This window comes from Lissotriton helveticus, chromosome 3_2, assembly GCF_964261635.1.
Source record: "Lissotriton helveticus chromosome 3_2, aLisHel1.1, whole genome shotgun sequence".
NCBI classification, from domain to species: Eukaryota; Metazoa; Chordata; class Amphibia; order Caudata; family Salamandridae; genus Lissotriton; species Lissotriton helveticus.
In genome coordinates, this window is record NC_136062.1 from 322,010,572 (window position 1) to 322,034,952 (window position 24,381).

At 45.8% G+C, this 24,381-nt stretch overlaps 1 protein-coding gene across 1 annotated transcript in view; it reads right to left on the reverse strand.

Moving 5' to 3' along the window:
* The window catches only part of BBOX1 (gamma-butyrobetaine hydroxylase 1), a 607,727-nt gene extending 588,019 nt beyond the window's left edge, over window positions 1-19,708 (reverse strand). Inside the window, exon 1 of the mRNA XM_078684208.1 lies at window positions 19,581-19,708. The gene's annotated coding sequence lies outside the window, so the exon portion shown is untranslated. The remainder of the gene's footprint in view (window positions 1-19,580) is intronic.
* Between the last annotated feature and the right edge of the window lie 4,673 nt (window positions 19,709-24,381).

Here is a 24,381-nt window from a genome sequence, read left to right on the forward strand (position 1 = left end):
ACAAATCTTGACTAGAGTGAGAGACAAGTTCCTTATATTAAAAAGAGAAACATTTAAATTTAGGCTGGGATAATAAGTTTCCTTAATGGAGCCACACTCACTATAAGCTTAATTTAATAATCATTTTAAACACTAGCCATCAGTATTTTACTTTTAAAATTAGGCACACTATTGTAAAACTGGGTTTAGAAGCTCTGCACAGGTTACATGTGATCATGTATATATAGATAAGTGCACACATGTGAGGAAAAGTGATGTAGTTAGTTTCCTGACTTTTGCATTGGTGCCCAGGTAGCATCATGGCAGATGGGAAAGTATGGCAGACTGAAGCATTTGTTTTCAATTGGGAATAATACAAAAATAAAGTTTTCTTTGTTTTTGGGTGAAGTGTAAAATCAGTAATGTTTAAATGGGTTTTATTATTTGGCTAAAGTATGCCTAAATCATAACTTTTGATGGGCATGAATTAGAAGGGCAATTGTGACTTTACTTACCATAATGTAGACCCTGAAGTAATATGCATAGTTAGTTTTACTCTCTATCGATATATTTGTGCAGGTCAAGAACTGTGCATTTTTCCCTGAGCCAGCCTTAATAGAATTTGTGCTTTCAGATACCCTGCAGGTCTAAGTGAATAATTACTCAGTTGGCAGTTCAAAACTCCACCTCAGTTCGGCACCCAACCTGAGGGATTAACATTCCAATAGTAGAGGAGCAAGCAGAAGATAAATGCCCATAAGGTAATTAGTGGCCTCTCTGTAACTAACAGGATCCTCCAAAAGAGGATAAAGAGAGAGCTAGCAGACCTCTGGCACCAGTCACCAACTAGAAGTAGGGTCTCTAAAGTCTTAGAGGGAAGACACTAGATAGGATATAGAGGAGGATGACTAGAACAGGAGACATTTCCCAAATTTCCCTGAAGCTAACATCCTGTTTCTTCCCTGAATGATGTGAAGGGGGTGGAGAGCCCACATGAGTAGGCTCTAAGGGCATCTACAGATGTACCCTGTAAGTGGCAGAAGGCCTTGGGTGCTTGGGGTGAAAGGCTGGGAGAGTAGTCTGCTTTGAGGACTGTGGGGTGCGCCTGTTGGAAGACCTAAGGCCAGCACACTACTAGGAGCTAGACCGAAGGACAGGTCCAAAGCTCTTTAAGCCTACTGTGACGCAAAGGAGGCAAAGTTCATGCTGGACATATCCTGCTAGAGTAGGGTCAATATTGATTTTCATGTGGGTAATTCCTGTCTGAAATGGCATAGTGAGCAAAAACAATGATGGTCTGGATTGCGGCCCAGAGTAGGTACCATTGGCTGGGATTAACCCAAGCATTCAACCCATCACTTGATTTCCACAAAAGAGAAAGCTGCAGGGCCCAAGGGCTCGAAAAAGTATCTGAAATAATCCAGAAAAATCATATGTATCATTTGGGGACCAGGATGGCCTGGCAACTGGAGCACGGTATAAAGGAACAAGAAAAAAACATTTGATTGGTCCATTGGGAAAGGGAAATCTTAATTTATAGGAGACGCTTGTGGGTGGCACTGAGGGAACCATCGACAAGTTGCCTGGAGGCCACCAGCCCCTTGACCTGATTGCAGACAAGATCTCAGGATCACCCCTAGAGAGTTCCCCTAGTGGGTCTCCTAAGGGACCGAAGTGCTTAGCATCATCATCCAGAGAACAGTTATTCCTCAATATAGGTGGGGTATTGCCATTTGTCCCACTAGAGTAGAGTTCACAGGTCTCATATGGGAGGCCCCAAAATGAGGGGGTGTTCCCGAAACTCAAAGAACTCCACTGTGCTCATCTCCTACTCCCTATGCCGGAGTCTTGTGGGATTGGGCAGAGAAGGACAGCTGACTCGTTCAACTGCACAACAATTAGCGTACAGGATCTGAGCTGGCAGGAACATAATTCCTGTGGTCACAGAGGGTATGTGTGGGGTTGGATCCAAGAAGGTGCGGAAGAGGCACCAGCACTCCAAAAGTGCAGCGCATACATCAAATCTTTATCAAAACAAGGATAAGTAGGAATAAACGCAGCTTTTGGAAGCATCCAATGACGCACCATGGGCACAGAAAGAGGACCCTATAAGGCTTGAGAGAAGACACAAAGAAATGTCCATATTCCTTTGTCGGTGCCAAAGGAGGAGCATTACCAAAAGAGAATGGTTGTTTCTGTGCCTGCCACTACATAACCTTTAAGCAGAGAGTCACCCAAAGTCTTAACTATGACTGTTGAATTTTAGTTCACTGGTCGTGATTGTATAAAATGTTGTGTTTTAACTAACATTTTCACCTAAATAGAACGTCTTCTCAACCTCTGCTTTTTTCTTTGAATTTCTATGTTTTTTAAAACTCAAAGTAAGTAGTCCATCGCTGTGTGGGGTTAGGCACAGGGCCTGCGCCATACTCCCACGGATGCCCAACCTTCCAGCTCTGCATGGTTGAAGGCTTGGGGTTTGAGGGACAGACTCTGCCCCCAAACATCCCATAGGCATCCGACCCGCCTCTCACATAGACCTTCACCCAGGTGCGACATGGGGTTAGGCACAGGGCCCAGCTTCCAATGAGGTCCTGCATCCAACTCCACACAGTCACCCAAAACCCTGTGGATGCCCGACCTTCTGTGTTTTGCATCGCAGATCTGTCACAATTCTCCAAGGGGCCGCACTGGGCATTGTGGTGTAGCTGCTATTCCATGAAATCGCAAAGAAACAAATAAAATAATACATTTTGGACCTCAGGACCCTCCCCTTTAAGAAAGCCCATGGGGTCAGGGTAACCAGACCCTGCCTTTTTATGGCCAATTTTGATTTTTTTAGTAGGACTCGGGACCATGTTCCCAAGCCCTAAGATGGTAGCTTCAACTTACATTGAGGTTGCAGCCAGTAAACTACAATATATGGATGACCTTTGTAGATCCTCCACGATGGCGTCATGACATTTACATAGAATTTGAAAATTAATTTCTCAAAAATTACTCAACAGATTCATACCAAATCACTAAAAGCACGTTTTGAGTTTTGCCAAATTTAGTATAATTACATTCAGGTGGATATCCAATAAGGTGGATTACCAGCCGGAATAAAGCCTATTTACTTGGAATATCCAACCTTTTTGAATAAAAACACACACTCACTGCACCACACCGTATCTACAAACCCACGGGCCACACACCCCCACTTCATCAAAGGGCAAAGGAACAAAAGATCTCCGACAAAGAGCGGGCATTGCAGCGCCGGCCCAACGAGGAGCAGGTCCATATGATGGAGCCTGAAACCTAGCTTGCTGGGTGTGTGAGGACCCTAGTTCCACATAAGCGGGATCCCCCATCCCACTACCTCCTTTTTCCAGCCCCCCTTCCTCTATTCCACCACCACTAATTTGCTGGTGGTTGGCACCAAACCTAGAGGAACAGCTTCCATCTCATTTGTTCAGCATGACACAGAGACTAACATTATGCAAATCTCCTTTATTGCCAGCTAACAGCAACAACAACTGAAGAATATAGAACTTCAAGAACATTCTAACAAGGAATAAAGTCCCCTCACATGCAGCCTTCTCCCTACTTAGTTGCTGCTGCTCACAAGATAAGTACTATCTCTTTTTTCTGTACTATCTTCTTTGTTTAAATTACTTATGCCTTATCCCCCTTACCCCTCCCTTGTTGGAAAAATACTTCATGGTTTATTCTTTTTATTGAATAAATACTAGTATTTAATTTAATTAATCCTTTTCTTATCAATTCCTTTGGGGAGGAGGGTGGTTCTACCACGTTATTTTTGTCCAGAGAGGTATTTTTTCTTCCTTTAATGACGGGACGGTGTTTTTTCCTCTGTACCCGGCATATCATTTTTTCAGCTATTCCAGCTGAAAAAAATTATTATGCGGCAGGCCAGCTTTATTTTGAAAGCCGGCGCTACACCTCCATTGCCATTGCAGCGGGAGCCTCTGTGAGGAAAGCATTGTACGGCAAGCCGACTTTCTTTTGAAAGCCAGCTCACAGAGCGTGCCTTCCGTTTCAGACGACTATATACGCAAGCTCACTCAACTGCTTACGGTTGCCTGGCAACCAGGGCAGCACTTCTACTGTGTCTTTCACCCTCTAAGCAACCGCTGATATCTGATTTCGTAGCAGCTGCCAGCATATTCTGAGTTGCTTTCACTTTGGTGGTATGACGTGTCACGACCGTACCAACCAAACAATAAAAAAAAAAGAAAATGAAAACAAAGAGAGCGACGATTTATAAAATGTGTGTGGCAAATTGGATACCTTAATAAACAAGAACATTGGAAGCCTTCTCAAAGAAGGGATGACCAGTTGCTGGCACAGGACATCCTGAAGGTTCAGATGGGGCAGTTAAGGCCCAGCGGAAGAGGGCTGCAGGGAAAAGCCTGTCAAAAGGAGAAAAAAGCTGAAAGCCACTAGCAACATTCTACCATGTAGACGTGAGGAGGATGGGAAGGTCAGATAAGGCATGTAAGACCTCAATTTCTATAATGGACAGTGTAGATCCATTTGGGGAAAATATGTTTGATCCCCTTCTTATCTAACACCCTTTGCCCCCAGAGTGGGTGCCTTCTCAACACACTGCTGACTAACACTAATTGTGACTCTGGAAATTCCCAAAGACGTTAGATCTTGCTTGAGATCTGAATGCCTGTGCCCCTGCCTCCCGCACAAGGTCCGAATGACACCTGAACTAGATGCAAAAGTGGTTGTATTCATTGCCAAGGGGTCTAAAGGATCCTCAAAAAGGTTTTGACAAGGGCCTGTAGTCTTGTCAGGACCATCTCCTAGACATTACTGGTCCTCTGACTAAAATGTTTGAGATGGCCGAGGTAGTTTTTCTCAGCGACACTCTTATTGACCCAATACTCCTCCAATGGGCCCAGAGGGCCATCTGCCTCCTAGTGAATGCAAATATTGTGCTCTCAAATGAGAGGCGTAGGGCATTCTTCTCAAAATCGACCCTAAACTGGTTGAGTTGGCCACTAAGGAAGAAGGTCCTGTCTCTCAGGGGCTACTATTTGGTGCCGATTTCATAAGGGACATGGACAAATATGTGAGAGTATTTAGTTTCATGCAAAAGCCCCGGAAGGACATCAAGAAGGTGTACCAAGATAAGGCTTTTGGCAGTGCCCGAAGAACAAGGGTTCCGTTCCTCGGCCGTGCTCATGCTTCAACAAGATCCTTCCTGGGCTGTGGTTCAAGGATCCCGTATTTAATCTTCACAACTCATGTAGGAGATTCCACTGAAGACTCTTCAGAGGTGATCAAAAGCAAAGAGGATTTGCCATAGCTACAGGTTTTGAAAGGTGGGAGGCAGATGGGTCCCATTTTGTGGGAATAGGAATTGTAATGACTAAGGATTCTTGGGTTATGGACACGGTCAGGGGGTTCAAGATCGAGTTTGGAGGATCCCCGGTACAAATGAGGATTCCTCAGGAAATGGTGTTCTCACGGGAGGACACAATCCTTGTGTCACAGGAGGGAGAGGATTTACTGGCCAAAGGGGTAATACAAGAGGGAACAGAGTCAGGTTTTGTCAGCAACATCTTCCTAGTAGAGAAGAAGGACAAAGGGATGAGGTCAGCGAAACATCTGAAAGAAATAAATGAGTGGGTGGCCTACCATCTTTTCAAAATGGAAGGGGTTCACCTTTTAAGGGATGTGCTGAGAAAAGGAGATTGGCTGACAAGGCCAGACCTCAAGGATGCGTATCAGACTAATCCAATTTGATCCAGCATCAGAAAAATCTCCAATTTACTTGGTTGGGCAAGCTTTGACAGTTTTCCAGTCTTCCTCTCAGGCTCTCTTTGGCTCCTTAGTATTTCATCAAAGTCTTTCGTCCAATAGCGGCCTGAATCGGAGAAAGGGGAGTGAAACTCATAATATACCTGGACGATATTCTGCAAATGGCTCTGTGCACAGAGGTGATTTCTCATCATACAACTTCACCATACACTTACTAGAACACCTGGGTTTCATCATAAACAGGAAAAAAACATGTCTGGTGCCGAGTCAGGAGACGCAGTTTCTGGGTTGTGTCGTAATCACAATACAGGCAGAATTAAAGTTACCAGGGGAAAGGCTAAGGAAGCTTTGCAAGGAGTTAAGGAAAATATGAAGGAAATAGGAGTTCACCTTACGATTTTTGGCGAGGATCCTGGGTTTCCGGTCCTCGGCGATCCAGTCAATTTTCCAGGGGGATCCACTGTAATATGGGCCCTCCAAAGACTCAAGGCAAGAACGTTGAAAGCAAACCAGTCTTACTCTCAAACACTGTCTTTGAACCAGGAATCAAGGGAGGAACTACTATTGTGGGTCAAGATTGCCGAAGCATGGAATGGCAGAGCCATTTTTGGAGAGGAGCTGGAGATAGTAGTAGAAGCAGATGCCAGTTTAGAAGGATGGGGTGCGAGATGTGGCAACTCATCAGTAGGGGGATTCTAGACAATTTAAGTGAATGAATTTCCTAGAATTACTGGCAGGTTCCCTTGCAATTCATTGCTTCTCCTAGGACTTAATGAAGTGTCCTATGATTATAAGTATGGACAACATATATGCAATGAGGTACGTCATTAAAATGGGGTGCCCTCATTCCAGGGGCTTGTAGATCTAACAATGGTTTTCTGGGGTTACTTCTTAAGCAAAGGAGGTTTGGTTGTGGCAGAACATATCAGTGGGTTAAGCAATGGTGAGTGGGATTGGTTTTCTCAGAATTTCAGACATTCCAGCAATTGGAGGATGGACAGGGACATATTTCTGAATATCCAGTCGAGAAAGGGGACCTTCGGGGTGGGTCTCTTTGCAGACCGACTAAATAAGCAGCTGTTCAAAGTTTTCAGCTGGAGGCCAGACCCTCAGGCTTTGGGGTCGATACTTTTCCTTCAGAATTGGAGGGGCTTAACACCTTATGCTTTCCCTCCATTTGCCATGCTGCCAATATTGCTCCTGCATGGACGCCGAAGCAGAGAGACCACAGTGGTGATAACACCCCTCTGGAGCTCACAGGCCTGGTTTACAATCATGCTAGAAATTACTATAGATTCCCCAATTTTAATACAGATATTCAGAGACGTAATTCTAGGCCCAGAAGGAGAGTCACACCCTCTCATAAAGCATGGACTACTGGTACTGATGGTCTGGAAGATTTCAGGAGACAGTGGCAAATCCCAGGCGTTTTGTCAGACGATTTCCAACTCATATCTGAGTCACAGGGACCTGGAACAAGGAAAGTATATAGACTGGCTTTGAAGAAATTCGTTTGTTCATATCTTCGACAGAATTATGAACCTGTTCCAACTGAACTAGTACATGTGGTTAATCACCTATCAGAATTATTTGCATCACAGCTCTCCTATAGAACAATTAATGTTTACAGATCAGCCATAGCAGTGGGGCATTGTTTTGTGGATGGAGACTCAGTGCATGAGAGCTTACTGTCTAAGAAAATCATGAGATGTGAGTACTAAACCAACCTACTGCAAAATATACTGCTTTATGGGATGTTAGAGATGTCCTATGGGTCCTAGTGAGTTGGGGCGAGAACTCTGGTCTGTCTCTGAAATGCCTGGTGTCTTTTAGATGGATTTCGGATGTGAAGGGATTGGATGTCATTAGTAGGGCCTATCAACCTAAAGGGGCTTGCTTTTATTTTAAAAGGAGAACAAAGACTATGTCAAGTTCTGTATTCTATCCTTTTTGAACCAAATGAAATTCTTAGCATAGTGAAATGCTTGAAGGAAAATGAAAGGAGAACTAATTGTTTGAGAGGAAATGCAGCACAACTGTTAATATCTCATTGAGGGCCTCATAGGGCTGTTGCTTCTCCCTCCTTAATGAGATGGGGGAAGGAGGTTATGAATGAGGCTGGTATGAGTGTCACTATGTTTAGTGCACATTCACTTAGAGGAGAATCAGCTTCCAAAGCTTTTATATTGGGGGAAGTTTTCAAGATATCCTTAGGGCTGTACATTGGTCCGAAGAAAACATGTTTAAGAGTTGTTATTTTAGACCTATGCAAACACAATTGATAATGTGTTAGATGCACTTTAAACTTGAGTATTGGCTGCCGTGTCGTGGCAATTTTTTTTTATTTTTCACAGCCTGGTGGGCAGACAATCTGGGTTTTATTAAAGACACGGAGGCTAAAATTATCCCTCCACATTGATACCCTCCCTGATGGTTTAAACGTTTATTATCTCAAATTAATTTAGTTTTTTCTTTCAGAATAAGCAGCCTCCTCTGTTTGGGATTTCCACTGGTGAAGTTTTATGTACTGAAGTTTAAGTTCTTTGGAGTTATCTTGTTCGCAGCGCCAAAAGAAGGGAGAAAGCTGTGTGTGGGGGGACTTTATACCTTGTTATAATGTTCTTGAAGTTCTGTTTTCTTCAATTGTTGCTACTGTGAAGCAGGAAAAAAGGAAAATGGCATAATCTTAGCCTCCCTATCTTTAATAAAATCCAGATTTTTTCCTCAACAGTCTGTGAAAAATCTTCATTTTCCTATGGAAATTGTATGGGGTAAACATTCTGGAAACCCTCTTGTGGGATCTGACATATGATGGATGTCAGTGGCGGAACAAGGGTATGTAATGATTGATGTGGAATGTCGAATGCCTTTGGCGTTCTTGGTTTGGCAGTTGTGAGAAGACCCTGGATCTGACGGGTGGATGAGGCCTTTGTTATTTACATCTTACAAAAAAGATATTAAAAGATAATTCCCGAAGGTGCCTCTTCATTACAATGGAGACGTGTTGCAGGAACAACGTATGAAGAAGGGGATCGCTGTGACAAGTTAATCAAATGAATCTGATGCCACAGGTGTTTTGTTTTATGGTATCTGGATTTGAGTGGTGTGCGGTCTATTCCAGCCCTTAGACTCTAGGAGAAGAGCTTGCTCCACATTTGGTTGGATTTTGGGTACAATAAGCGAAATTGTGCCTGTTTTGCGGGCACAAGAAGGTATGAGGTGAGTGCGCGCCTTGTTAGGTGTCGGGTTCATGAGCGAGGAAGGTCACAGAGAGCTAGGCACCTGCGAGGAGGAGCAGGACTGATTATGTGGGAGCCGAGGTATCCATTCTTCTCGGACGTTCTATGTGACAAGAGCAAGTGTTGTTTCGGTGGAGCACTGGAGTCCATATCGCTAGCGAAGTATGCAGTGATGACAGGAACAGATGTGCTCTCACTGTAAACTGGAGTCCTGGCGTGTCCTGATGTGCCTGAGGTGATGTGCACACCTCAGAATATCTAGACTGCTCGCTGAGCAGTGGAGTATAGGCATGCTGGCGATGACACACACACCAGTAGTGATCTCCTCTGAGGTTGTGTGTTGGCACAGGCACGCCTGCAGTGACACGCTCACCTGAAGTAATCTTGTCGCAAACTGGATATAATCTTCTCTGTGTTCGTGTGTCGGCATAGGTGTGCCAGCGGTGACACGCACACCTGAAGTAATCGCATCTCCCATTGTGTGCAAATTATCACTTTGTTGAATATTGATGGGCTTTCATTTTGGAGCGTGACTAAGCTGGAGTAGCTCTAGCGTCCCAGCAGTAATATGCACACCTGGAAAGTTGAAGCCTGATGTTGGAGGATAGTTAATTGTGCAGATGTATGATCAGATCACTGGCCTTCTCAGGAGTGGCTACGGTGAGATATGCACCTAGTCTACAACATTCTGGCTGGCTAGCTTGTCATCAGGAGACAAGTACTTTGTAGAGTTCCAGGTACTGTAGAGAGTTCCAGGTACTGTGGCGTGTTCCTTCTACATTATTCCAAGCGGGTGAGGGTTATAGTTGTGGAGTGCTATGCAGAACATATCGCCTAAGCAATTTTCTTTGTTTGTCACCAGGAAACCTGTTTTAACATGGTCAAATTGGAAGCAGGTTTTTTTGCACTATGTAAGGCTTTGTGGAGCCTCATTAAGGGGTCGATTATGATTGCGGTCATTCCGCATCCTCCGGCCGGTGGAAGCCACTGCCGGCCCGGAGGATGCGGAATCACCGCTGCGGACCTTCAAAACACCCACCGCCAGATTAGGATGGCGGTGGGATCAGCGGCGGACGGCAGGTCTGTCTGCCGCTGATCCGCTGGGTGTTGGACGCAATTTGGTGGCGGTGTCTGTAAGACACCGCCAGCCAAATTATGATGGGTTTGTAAACATGCTTTCCGCGGCGGATTTACCGCCGTGGAAAAGCATGTGGACAATAGCTTCTGGGGGGCCTTTGCGGGCCCCCAGGGTGTCGGGGGTGGGGGTGCACATGGGGGTACCTATGGTACCCCTCTGTATTTGCATGCACAAAGCGGCAGGCACCGCGCGGTGCCTGCCGTTTTGTGCATGCAAATGCAAAGCATGCATATTTGACATTAAAGCAGCACCCGCCGCAATGTTAACTATACGGGATGTGACCGCCAGCGTGGCGGTTACATCCAAATTCCAACGGAGGGACCGCCGCTGCCCCTGCGGACGGTCCCTCCACCTCGGGGGTGGCGGACGGACGCAGGTCCGTCCGCCATCCTAATAGGCGCCTAAGTGTGGAAAGAAAAAAACACTCTCCTTCTGCATTATCTAGGCTCAGAAGGTCAGGAGGAATAGGAACATCTACCTGATCCGCAGGAGGATGAGGAGGCAGACGGCTATAATGAATATGAGGTGTGCATAAAAAAATGGACAAACATTACCAACCAAAGATAAGTACCGGACTGGAGAGATACCACTTTGGTAGGAGGGTACAAAGGTCACAAGAGTCAGTGGAGGACAATGTAAATGAACTGAGAAACCTTGCCTCCATATGGTAATTTGGCAGAAGTTTTGAAGAGAGAATAGGGATACATTTATATTAGGGTGAGCGATAAGATCTGCCTAAAAGATTATCCAAAATCGGTGGACATTTTATAGGGAGCAAAAAAATTCACATTCATTACAATGTAATTAAAAGGACCAGTGTGGGAAGGAAGCGGAACCAAGGGTTACTAAGTAACATTGGAGGAAGTTAAAGCTGAGAGTGGACACAGAAAGAAACTCACAGGAAGATGCTTTAGGTGTGGTATGAGTGATAATTTGGCCAATGATAAAAAAAGTGCCCAGCCTTGGCTGTGATTTGCAGAACTTGTGTGTCATTGTGCAAAAAATTGTAGAAGAAAGAAAATGAAAAATAAGGTAAAATGGTGGGTTTGGATAGTGACCAAGATGACAATTGTTCTGGTGAATTGCAATGTGGACAAATTGTATTGCAGGATCCTGGAAAACGGGCTTGTGTGAATGGCATGAAGTTGAAAATATTGTTTGATTCGGGTGCAAAAATGACTTTGGTTCTGAAATCATTTTATGACACAATGCTGGCACCAAGGGTGAAAATGTTCAAACCTGACATAAAGCCATTGGTATATGTTGGCCAACCAATAAAATTAGCAGGTTATTTTTTGGGTGAGTTGGAATTTTAAGGTTGATTAACTGCAGGAAAAATTGATGTTTCATGTAAAGCATAATTATGGTCAACAAAAGGATCTGGAAGTTGTGCCAGATCCCAATAGTGAACCATCTATTGTATTAAGAAGGAGGAAGGAAGCTCCACTGAGCGCTGCAGGATGTCAGTTTGGGGTTGTGAGGGTGTGGGAGAGAGGGAACAATCACATGGATGGGCAGAGGAAATCACAGATGTTTTTAACAATGTGTTGGGTTGTCTCACTGGGTATGTGCATAAGATTGAGTTAAAGAATAATTCTAAACCGGTGGTGTGCAAGGTGAGGGGAGTTCCTCTATCTATGAAACAAGCCATGGAGGAGGAAATTCACAGAGTTTAGGGGAAAGGCATTATCCCGGAGGTGGAAGTAACAGAATGGATTTCTCCAGTAGTTTTGGCGAAATAACCCTCAAGGGAGATTAGGTTTTATGTGGATATGAGGGGTCCCAATAAAAAGGTTGTTTTCAACTGGTACCCTTTGCCTAACATTACCAAAATGCTGGCTCAACTAGAAGGAGCGTGTGTGTTTTCCACCCTAGGCCTGTGTAGTGCACATCATCAAAAAGAGTTGGAAGAGGGTTTTATTTCTTTTGTGGCCTTTATAACACTTTGGGGTATACAACTTTAATCAGATGCTGTTTGGTTTGATATCTGCTGACTCAGCCTTTCAGAGAGGGATGAAGAGTGTGTTGGAGGGGATCGAGGGTGTCAAGATTTATAAGAACAAAGTGCTGGTGTTTGGTGCTTCAAGAGTAGATCATGACAGGAGGTTGTGGAAGGCAGTGAAATGTTTTAAGGAGAGGGGTTTGGCCCAGTAGCAGAGCAAATGTTGGTTTAGGTGTAAGGACATTGCGTATTTGGAACTTAGGTTGTCTGGAGCTGGGGTGGAAACAAATAAATAATTGGTGGACACCATTAAAAACCTTCCTATCCCAGAAAATAAAGAAGATTTAATGAAGTTCTTGGGAATGGCAGAATATTAACATAAGTTAATTACATTTTTTTAGCAGATCCCATAACATGAGGGGTTTGTTGAAAAGGGAGGTAAAATATGTGTGGTCAGAGTTATGTGGAAAAGAGTACTGTAATATGAAGGAGGCTCTAGCCGAGGCGCCTTTTCTTGATAATACATACCTTATAACAGATGCGTGTCAGAAGGGCTTGGGTGCGAAGTTAACACAGGAAATAGACGGTAAGGAAAGAACAATAATGTTTATTTTAATAAGTCTCAAGGGTTCAGAGTACTGATATTTGGTGATGGAAAGAGGAGGTACTTTGTATTTTTTGGGCAGTCAAAAGTAATTGTGGACATTTTTGTGGGTCTGTCAATTTGAGGTGTTATTAGACCAAAAGACCCGTAAGGACATTTTGGGAAATAAAGACTTCATGCGGTATCAAGCCGGATTAATAAATGGGTGGTGTCATTGCAGGATTTTGATTTTAGAGTGAGGTACATTCCAGGAGTGTAGAATCGGGTGGCAGACATATTGTCCCAGTTGGTGCAGATGAAAGAGCATCAGTATAACGATGATAGTGAAGGTTTGACGGAAGATCAGTGGGATCTGGATGACTGTGAAATGTGTGAGGTAACTGATGGAGTTATATAGGAGCACGAGTGGAAGGAATATCTGGGTAATGATGAAGTATTGAAACTGGTTTCACAACAGATGGCGCAGGGTTGGGGCCTAGGAAAGAAAATGGTACCGGAGGCAAGAAACAAACTTTCATGGCATCATGGATTATTGTGGAAAGGAACTCAACTTATTCCGCCTTGAAGATTGAGTACTAAGTTGATAGCTCTGGCTCATTAATACACATTTTTGTAAAGCGCGAACAATCACCCGTAAGGTTCTCCAGGCACTGGGGGCCGTCGGGAGGATTAAGCAAGCTATTGCCCAGAGTCACATAGTGCTGGGCTAATATGCCGCCGAGGATCGAACTGTGATCCCCAGAATCCAGCGTCAGTGGCCCTGGCCGCGGCGCCACACCTCTCCCTCTCATCAAGATCATCTGGGTTTTAGCAAGACCAAGGAGAGATTAAGGCTCAATTTGTGGTGGCCGGGATTAAACACACAGGTGGAGAGAGTGATCAGTGACTGTTTCAAGTGCAGAAATAGCGATAAGGGGTGTGTGATGAGATCTCGACCCATGGGGATGGTGAAACAAACAGAGAGTCCTTGGGAACAAGTGGTAGTGGATATACTGGTTTCTGTATGTAATACGTTTTGGCAGGATTAAGTACTGGTGACGGTGGTACTATACTCTAGGTGGCTGGATATAAGTGTTACTCAGGGTATAGAGAAAAAAAAATTGTAAAATTTTGAGTGAGGTTTTTAGTAGGGAAAGCATACCTGATTCATTATTAATGGCTAATGGAGTGCAATTAGTCTTGCGTGAGATGGAGGAGTTTCTGTCTCAGAGGGGAATTAAACATAAGAGGTGTGCCCTTTACCACCCTGAATCCAGTGGTGTTGTGGAGAGTTTCAATCATGTTCTCAATGAAGCCATCCAGATAGCAAAACAGGAGGCAAAAGATTGGAGGGAGGTGATTCAAGCACAGGTGGAGATACATTGCCTTACTCCACATTCAGTTACAGGGAGATTGTTGTTTAAACTGTTCAGGGGAAGATAGCCATACTCCCTGGTGTGTCCTCCATGGATTAGTCGGTTTGGTGAGAGGGTGTTGAAGGGAAATGATGAATAGATTGAGAGGCAGCAGAGAAAATTGCTGCAAAGAAAAGAGCACTATGGTGAGAGACAGGAAGTGAAGAGGACGGTAGTGACAGTGGGTGATTGGGTAAGGCTATGGTTACCAGTAGGGTGAAGCAAGGAAATAGGTTTAGGACCAACAATGAGGGTGTTCAAGACACTGAATAATGCGGTCAAAGTAAGTGGAGAGTGCATTTGAAATGTGAATAGGGTGATGGTTTTGAGAGATGGTCAACTTTGTAATTATTTAAGGTGGTGGTAAGAAAATGGAAGGGCCCTTTGTGAAAATTCAGGAAAATGAGTAAAAACTGCTGTTGAGGAAGAGGGAAGGGTTGGAAAAGGGTGCTCTATGAGGTTAAAGAATATATCAGCTCATCTCAAGGATTTTGTGTGATTGAACTTGGGGGAAAGATTTCAAGATCATGTAACCTAGATATGTTTATGTATTCTTTTAGGGTAAAGTGAACGTTCCTTCATTGTATGGATTTTACATTATTACAAAGTTTTGTATAAAGGGCCTTGTAAATGTGGTGTTCATGTAGTTTTCCAGAGGGAATTTCATGAGGGAATGACGGTCCTTATTATTATTATTGAGGGTGATGTGTGACATCTGACATAAAATGGATGTCAGTAGTGTGGTAAGGGTATTTCATGATTGATGTGGAATGTAGAACGCCTTTGGCATTCTTAGTTTGGCAGTTGTGAGAAGACCCTGGAGCTGACGGGTGGATGAGGTGTTTGTTACTTACATTTTTACAAGCGGGACCCATCTGTCTTCCAAAGTTTGCTCAACCAAAGGGCTAAAACAAGGGTGCGTGTTGGCCCCGACTTTGTTTAACCTGTTTATGGCAGATTTATCAGGCCGACTCGACACGTGCAACTCCCACTCTCCGATGCTGGGAGGAAATACCCTAAGTTATCTACTATACGCGGATGACGTGGTACTTCTTAGTCACACACATATTGGCCTCTAGAATTTGCTGTTCGAAATGCACAGCTACGCAACGGAAAATAACTTAAAAATCAATCTAAGCAAAACGCGTACGATGTTGATCAACACCAGGAACAAACATCAGAAGTCCTGGACTCTGGGCGGCCAAAAAATAGAGTCTTCACGCGAATACAAATACTTGGGTCTTATCTTTGACACCGACGGCTCATTCGCCCGGCAGATGAAGGAAACCAAAAAAAGAGGGGCCTCGATCACCATCACACTGAAAAATCTAGCAAATCAACTAGCGGGGCCAACCCTGACACCATATTTAAAAGTCATTCAGGCCAAATTGCTCCCCTCAATTTCCTACGGCAGCGAGGCACTACGAGGAAGAGACTCCAGGAACCTAGATAACATCCAGGTAAAAGCATATAGAACTCTGTTCTCAATTCCGTCTTACACCTCGCCTGCCCAAATAAGGCTGGAGTTTGGCCTAAAAAAACAAGACCTTGCAAGACAAGGAGCCTTCATTATCTACTGCCACAAACTCCGCTCTGCCTCCAATGATACTCTAAATGCGATGTTGTGGCAAGACATACAAAGCAGAGATGTATCTCAGGCACGCTCCTACTTGAAGACAGCACTGGGGACAGTTAAGGCAACCGCACTTTGGGACATGCAACTGGGGCACGACCCTTTTAAAAAAGCGGTTTGGAAAAACGTAAAAACCCTCTCCCCAATAGAGGACAAGGCCGCTTTTGCAACAAGAAACCATGCGTGGATGACATTAAACACGTATAAATCCCTGACACAACAACTTTACTTCAGCCAGGGCTACCCAAAAATAACAAAATTGAAGTTTTTCAAATATAGATTAGGGATCCTGCCCAGCAGAGAGCACCAACCACCATGGCTCAGGAGCAACGGCCATGAAGTCTGTCCGCTCTGCAATCTAGCAAAGGGAGACATACTCCACATGACCTGTCTTTGTGAAGAGCTCCGACAAGTCCGCCGACACCTACTAAGGAACCAGTTCAAGCAGATAGGGACCAGGACACGAAGGTAGGCTGTGCTTGCATGCTTGAACCCTGCGAACACAAAACTGAACTGTAGATACGTCAAGTTTCTGACTACGATAGAGCAAAGACTGCAAAATTTAAAACCGGCGGTAACCATTGGCTCAGGCACCTAACGGATGAACCTTGGGCTACAAATGCCTAGCTTGCCCCGGCTCAGGGAATACTGCTAGACAACTACTCTCGGTCTCTCACCGTATGATCTGCGTCAAGGATGTTTACACAGACTACATTCTTTTATCACATTTTAAGAAATTGTTTTAAATGTAACGATTGTATTGGTTTTAATTAACTATACATAATAAAAATTTACCATTACCATTTACTTACATTTTATAATAATGATATTAAAAGATCATTTCCAGAGGTGCCTCTTCATTACACCCCCCTTTTTTTCAGCGCTTGCTTGATGGATCACCTCAAAACTTTCCAGGAAGGAGCTGAGGTGGATGAGACTTTTTGGGGAAAATGTTGTGAAGATTCGTCAAACACACACTCAAAGTTATTAGCAAATCAAAATATCCATTCATATGGAAACGTGGACCTAACTATACATACCTAGTGGCACAGCAAATTCATCCGCTATGGTGGTGGAACCCAAAACAAATTGTGTTTGCGGACAAATAGAGCATTAACACAGGCCCCACCAGCATACATGCCAACATTGTAAAACTGAAATGTTGGCGATTTTGGGGAAAAACAAAAATCGGGTAAAAGTATTTCCCCCATTGATATATATAGAAGCAGAGGCAATTTTAGGTGGGAACCATCTAAAAAAAAGCTTTTTTTTGCTTAAAAATAAAATCATGAGTCTTCTGCCTGAATCAGGGCATGTATGCATCTGGCCCCATCTAGAGACGCTAATGCTGTATGTTTCTTGTAAATGGGTGCTTCTATGTCTTATCTGTGATTTGCTTACAAGAGCGTAGCTTCAGGGGAGGGGTGTTTGTGGAGTTACAACGCCCTAAAAATGTATTATGGAGAAAATAGTTGGTGCAAGGGCCTCCAGTAAGGTATGATAAAGTGGCTGTCGGATATTTAAAAACCCACACTGACAAAAATACATACACAACAAACACTCTCTCTCGCGTCTCTGTTTGAAGGCCTTAAAAAAGATTGATTAATTTGTAAGATATTGTGTTTTTAGTGCCCCTAACAATCCACCCTTCTCTCTCTATCCAAGGCCCCTCAAGTCCCCTGATGTACTGCTTCTCCTATAATGTGTTTTAACAAGATAAACCAGCATGATAGTTGGCAAATCTGAAGCTCACCCCCTCCAATGTATAGACCAAGCTACGTCTCTGGTTGCTAATGTGTGACTGCCTGTATGTAAGCTTGTTGCTCTCTGTTTGTAAAGCTGTCTGTGTAAGGCAGTATGTGCGATGTTGCTATATGTGTAGGCTGTGGGGTTTTAGGTTTAAACCTATAATAACTGATAAAACCCCACTGAAAGAGAAATAGCCCTAACCAGTGAAAACAAATAAACACTGAAAAAACACCTGCACAACCGCAAACTAAATGCTATTCGAAGAAAGGAAAAAGAGAGTGAAAGAGTGATTTTTTTTTCTTCCTGGAGGGGCCAATACAATGTAACTTTGTTATACAAGCTGGCAGTAAGAAAGACTGGGCTAACATTATTCTGCTTATAATATGTGATACCATAATGCCGCACTGCTTCGTCAATATTTGTTGACATACATGCATTTGCCTCTGCTACTGAGGAATATTGCCTGCAGGTACTGTTCCTAAGAAGTTCAGACTCGCTGCACTCACTTAGGACCATATTTTTGAGCAAGTCATGCAGGTCAGCAAGTCACCTTGCTGCACTGCACTTTGTGACAGTGAACGGTTAGGAGTAGTGGCAGAATACAGTACACATAGAAAGAGGATAAAACGAGGAGAAACACCCCTTCTGGTGAATCTGGGAATGCGTCAAAATCCATGTATGTTGTTTCAGAACACCTACGCAAGGCCCATGGAAATGTCTTCCTGGGGCAGAGTAACGCAGCGCAGCTATTTGCACTGCATTGCATTGCTCGAGATTTAGGAAGCCACTCATGGCCACACAAGGTTGAGCGGCTTCATAAGTTCAAAGGCCATATTTATGGTCATCACGCAGCGAAATAAGACACCTTGCTGCACTGAGATGCTCTGCACGGAGCATCTTCCTGCACAGAAATTATCACGAGGCTTTTTCCTGTTTTTATGTGTGCAGCATATAGAAAGAGGAAACAAGCATTAGCAATTCATTTGTTTAAACTATGTAATGAATAAAGAGGTGTTTTCATCAATCATCGTACAGAAGAAGAAAAGAGGTCCCTGACAGATAACACAGGCGTGGGGAGGAAGTGGCACAGGGGCCAGAGCTGATGACTCAAAAGTTGGAGATCCCAGTTCGAGTCTCAGCGGCGCCAAACAACATCATGTGATTCTATGCAAATCCATTAATCTCTCCGGGCATTAAATTGTTATATAAATATGTTGCAAGAATAAAAGGCAAAATTGTAGGAAACTATAGTTCCACCTAAGCAGATGATAACAATATTTCAGCGGCGGGAAACTGCGGCAACAAGTATTGGTAAATGCAGGAAAATGTGCTCCAGCCAATGGAAATGGAGGAAAGGTAAGTGGCACGCAGAGGATCCAATGAGAACTTAGGAAAGAAAGTTCCTTTTAAGTTTATATCAAAAACAATAGATTTCTTTAGCACAGTGCAGGTGAAATTAAAAATGAGACAAAATGACTTATTTCACCTCGTTACGCCTCAACTAGGGAGGTGTATTTTTTCGGGCAATTCCCAGGTCTACCATTTCTCTTAAGTCTGGGAATTTGTCAAAATCTATAGATGCTGCTTGGGAATGCCCACGCAACACACATGGAAACAGCTCCCTTGCACATATTAATGTAACACAGCAATTTGCACTGCGTTGCTTTACTCGAGATTAATGAAGCCTCTCAGGCCCACGCAAATTTTTTAGTTTATTCACTACTGCACCACGTTGCATGGTGAAAGAGCGACCCAAAGAGGCCTATAAATATGCCCCCTCATTTTTATTTTCCCAAAGGGGCTCGTATATATCCACCTGAGTCCTAGGCTCAGCTTTCAATGTGCAGCACCTGAAGCACGGCCCATGAGCCTCAAATAGTGGGCTCTTGCAGGTGAACAGCAAGCTTCATATTATCATTCTAACACACAGGCGGAGATGTTTCTTTTCTTTTGCTGTCACACCAGAGACAGCTGAAGAGGATCCATTTTTCCTGCACTTGCACACGCCTCCTCAGCCACCCGTCTTTGCAAGAAGAGGCAAGAATAGCAGCTATTCAGTGTAGGGGCCCCTCACCTCCCACAATTCCCACATATTACACTAAAGGAAACAAGTGGACATATTACCGTGGGCTCCTCTGAGATCTCGCTGCTGGAAGCTCGAGCTGCAGGTTGCCGCTGAAGGCCCGAAGTGAACTGAGCTCTAGTTACAATATATTCAAGCCCTCAGTCACACGGCGCTGCCAAAGGGGAGTTACCAGATGAATCAGTGACAGCAGTTTAATAATCTTCCATCAGCTGCCAGAGCGACAGCGTGACGTAACGTGACCAGGAAGCGGAGGCAGGCTGCCAAGTGGGTGAAAGGTCAGCCGCCTCGAGCCCGGCGTCCCTGCAACGCTGCACGCGCATCGAGATAAGCCCTGCTCTTTTCTCCTAATGTTTTTTGTCGTCGTCGTGGAGAGGCAGCAGGGCTAACTAATTATCACCTGACAATGTTAGGCAGTTTTTTAAGGCAATATTGTCACATATTGAGCCGCTGAATACACACTATCAAAGGCAGCACGTTACAGAAAGGACAGCACAGCCTGTCCTGCACCCAGCAGCGCGGAGTGACCTGAGGGGGAAACTTAACAGCCAGAGACCTTCAGGTCAATGCTTTTTTCAGGATACTTTCCTGCTGTTCAGTACAACTGCTTTATCGACGAGTGTCTTAATGTTTTATGCCTCAAATTGTTCTTTGTTTTGACAGGCACGTGTTGTGTTTTCCTTCCGAGCGTTCTAAATATTAGTAGTGGGGGGCGTGGCCAAGATGGCGGGATAGGACGAGTTTCCCTGTCCCTCTGGCGCCGCCTGATTTAAGCTTTGTATATCACCCCTATTCCTGCCCATCCCCGCTGGACATTGAACGCGGCAACCCCTGCTGACCATCTTGCACCAGTGGGGTGCATATTTAGGTGCTTTGAAGCAGATCCCTGCCTTGGTTCGGCCCGGCGGTCCTAGCAGGGGTTGTGGCTCCCTTGGATTGCTGCCCGGAAGTGCCTGGCGACTTACCGAGAGTGGCGGCGGGACCGACTGACTGAAGGGCGGAGCTGCCGGGACCGGTTCAATCCTGGGTTGCTCTGTGGCCGCCATTTTGAGGAGTCTGAGGTGTCGGGAGCCAGGATCGGGCAAGGCCCGGCGGTGTCTTGCGCAGGTACCTCCCTTTGGCGCGGTGGCAGCAGGTGGACCCCCGGTGGGCGGCTGATTGCTTCCGCGCTGCTGCTGTGGGGGTCCACGCTGCTCGGAGCACCAGAGAGCGGCGGAGAAGTGACGGAGGCCCGGGATTTTGGAGTTGAGGTGAAGAGGAGTGGCAGGCCTCCAGCTGCGGGACTCAGTCCGCGTTTCAGCAGACGGAGCACCCATGCCCAGCTGGAGGTGACGGGGGAGCACTAATAGCGCGTGGGGGAAGACTTGTTGTTTGCGGCGGCTCCGGCGCTCCCCCGTGCCTGGCAGAGAACTCCATAGGAGGGCCCAGCTCGCCTACCTGTGCCAGCTTGCGGCGGTCTGGCCCTGCCTGCGGGAGCCGCGTGGAGTACCACCTTGCAACAGCTGCGCTGAGTTGCGGTACCGGCTGTGGGCGCCCCCCCTCTGTAAGGCCCTAAATTGGACTCTGTGGTGGTGTTGGGACCTGTAGATATACGTGGCTGAGGGCGTTGGGCCTACCATCGGCCCAAGAGTCAGCAGGGGCGTGCTGCCCACCCCTGATCTACACTTTGCCTGGCCTTGGTGGACTGAAGTGGCGGCTGCTGCAGTGAGCTGGCCCAGGCGGAGCCCAACATCCTACATTTAAGAGGCGGGGAAGGCAGGCGGTGGAGGACTCTCGCCTACCCTCCGGGGGGGCTGCTCGGTCCGTGTGGCGGTGGACGGTGTGAGGTGGCGGTGTTGCGGCAGCAGTGGGTACCGGTGTGCTCCCTGTCAGTGCGGGGGCAGAGGGTCCCCTCTTTGATCTTTGCCCACTTCTGTGACCTGGGCCCTGGTTCTCCCTCGGTGGATGTGTTGATAGAGAGCTACTGCTGTCCTGTGGGTTGCTGTCTGGAGTGTGGGTTCTGGCTCCGCCGTGACTGGTTCTCAGCTGTGTGAGGCTGACGCTATTCGCCCGTCAGTTGGTGGCGGGCTGGTTGGTCCTCCAGGGAGAAGATTTACTGGGTGTCCTCGCTGTCTCTTCTGGCAGCCTTGCCTTGGGGGTGCGCGTCTGCGCTTGGGCCCCTAGTTGAAGAGCCATCTCGTCCTCCAGGAATAGAAAGGATAAGCCCCTGAAGGATCTTCTACAGAAGGCGACAGGCCACGTCGCCTCTCAATGGGAATCTAAATCGCTGCAGCTTGAGAACAGTGATGCACCTGCGAATAAGGCTTTCATGCTTGACCTGTTCTCGGCTATTAAGGAGGACATCCTGGAGTTTCGCTCCCAGCTCTCTTCTGATCAGCGAGAAGTCTGGCGAGATGTGGATGCCAACGGAGAGCATGTGGCAACCCTGAAGGAACATGACTTAGGAAGGCTCTCCATCGGTCCAGCAGGTTGTGATCCGCCTCACGGAGCAAAATCTAGACCTCCAGGCCCACGCCAAGGACCTAGAAAATCGGTCCAGGCGTAACAAAATCAGAATCCTGGCGGTTCCATGGAAAGGAGAAGGAGATGATCTTCGGGGGTTCATCAGCGATCTATTTCGTCAGATCCTGGGTGAGGAAGAGGAGCAGGAAATACAGCTGGATTGTGTGCATTGTGTAGGTCTGCCACGTGGGCCTAAGGCTTCCCCCCCGGACATACTTGTGTGTGTCCATGATTTCCAACTTAAGGAGCGGATCCTTCGCAGGGCCAGGGATCTCGTCTCTGTGCAGTTCCGTGGTCATCAGCCTACACTTTTTCAGGAATTGGTGGCTTCCACATTGACCAAACGTAGGGACTTTAAGCCCATCACTAACCATCTTAAGGAGCAAGGCATCCCCTACTCATGGGGCCATCCGTTTAGACTCATTTTTAAGCTTCAAGGCAAGCTCCTGCAGATTCGCTCTTTGGATGTCTCTTACAATGTTCTGGGTCTGGAGCGGCCTTCTCCTCAGCCTGGGAATAGCAGATCTCCTCCAAGGCAATGTAGGCGCTCCTCGGACTGACAACGTGTTGGGAGATCGCCCCCTCCGTCGAGGCCAGACACGTCCACTAGAATATTAGAAAGGGAGGTGGCCCTTATGAGAAAAAGTATTTTTCTGATCGGCATCATTTGTACCGGGACTCCATTGTTTTTTCATTGCCATCTTGTGTCAAACACTTCACATGACCCACCTGGTTGTTTCTGCTGATCCCTGAGGAAAATTCAAACTTACACAACAGAGACCATCTTGCAGCCTGCATTTATGCCCAGTAACTGTCGCACACCCAACCCCCTGTTCTTTGCATTTCAACAGAAAGCCATGAGACACCCACACCCTGTGTAAACAAGCTTGTTTTCCATCTCCTGCTCTCAGCCTGGTAAACATCCTTGACACCATGATCAGGTTATCTGGACAATGGTCTGACTGTTGGGCCTTGATCGGGGTGATTAAACAATGACTTGAAAGACCGGCTTTGATCCAGCCGAGTGAACAATGATATGTGTACCAAGCCTTGACCAGGTCACCAACTACAAACATTGTCTGGATCTGGTTATCAACTGCAAACACTGCCCTGATTGAACAAGGGACTAACAACCAAAAGACTGGGATAAAAAATGTATAAAAGGCTTGTAAGCTACAGAGTGAGGTAGCAGCCTCCTCTGTCTTGTCTCTGACTAGCTTGGGACTCTATTCCATAGCCCGGGCTATTGAAATAAATCTGGGTTCCTCCTGCAGACGAAGGCTCCTGTGTCTCCTTTTACTAAGTATGGAAGGTATGGAAGACTTGGGCGGTTCCCCCGCCGCCGAGACCCAGTAAGTGGGTTATTCCGGTTCTTCAAATGGTGCCTGAACAGGGACTCCACGAGCACAAAGGTCAGGCCCGGTGGTTGTGAGTAAGCATGAGCGTAAAATCCGTTCCGCTCGCGTATTTTGCGGATTTTTGGCAAATTCGCAATCCGCGAACTCTCGCGAACTTGCCGAAAATTCGTAAAATCCGTGCGAAGCGGATTTTTTGCTTGCTCGCACTTGCCAACTAGAATACTATACAATTTCGCGGGAGTAAACACTTGCGAACACGTAGATGCGGCGGGCAGCGACAATCTCGCAATTGCGAGATTGCAAAATTTGCAATTTCGCACAAGAAATCCACCAGCAGGCAGCATAAACCTTGAAAATTACGATTTTTATCAGAATAACTCCTCAGGTTGACATTTGCCTGCACTTTTTCTTTGCAAGGAGTCCATTTTGGGAGGGGGGGGTGGGAGGAAGGAAGTGCCCCACAGTCTCCAACTTCCTGTTCCTGTCCAGCAGGCTCCTCCCAGTGCTTTCTTCATGTGCTGGTCACTTTGATTTGGATCTTGACCTGGAAGGATTACTTTTTGTGGATGCTGCTGGATATTTGGATTTTTGCAAAACTGAAAGCACTCAGCAGGTGCACAAGTTCAATCTTATCATTAGTAACCATTCCCTGTAGTGCTTCCTGATGCAGATATCCACCGGATTAATGGACCTTAGGTCGCAAATAAAAAGAGGCGATGTTCAGGGAGAGGGGATGCTTGGCACTATGTTTGCTTTGATGGCGTACCGTGATATGACAGCTTTTCTCAACACCCCTCTGAAAACAGCAATACCAATGAGAGAGGCGGCCCCTGTCTTTGTTAACTCACTTACTGATGCCTAAAATAAAGGCCGAGGGGCTGTTGAAGCACACTGGCGTAGGCTTTGGCTTCATGTTCCTTGGAAAAGGTCAGAAGTAATGCATTTAAAAGAACAATTACCAGATCCCCGGAAGAATCCGGCT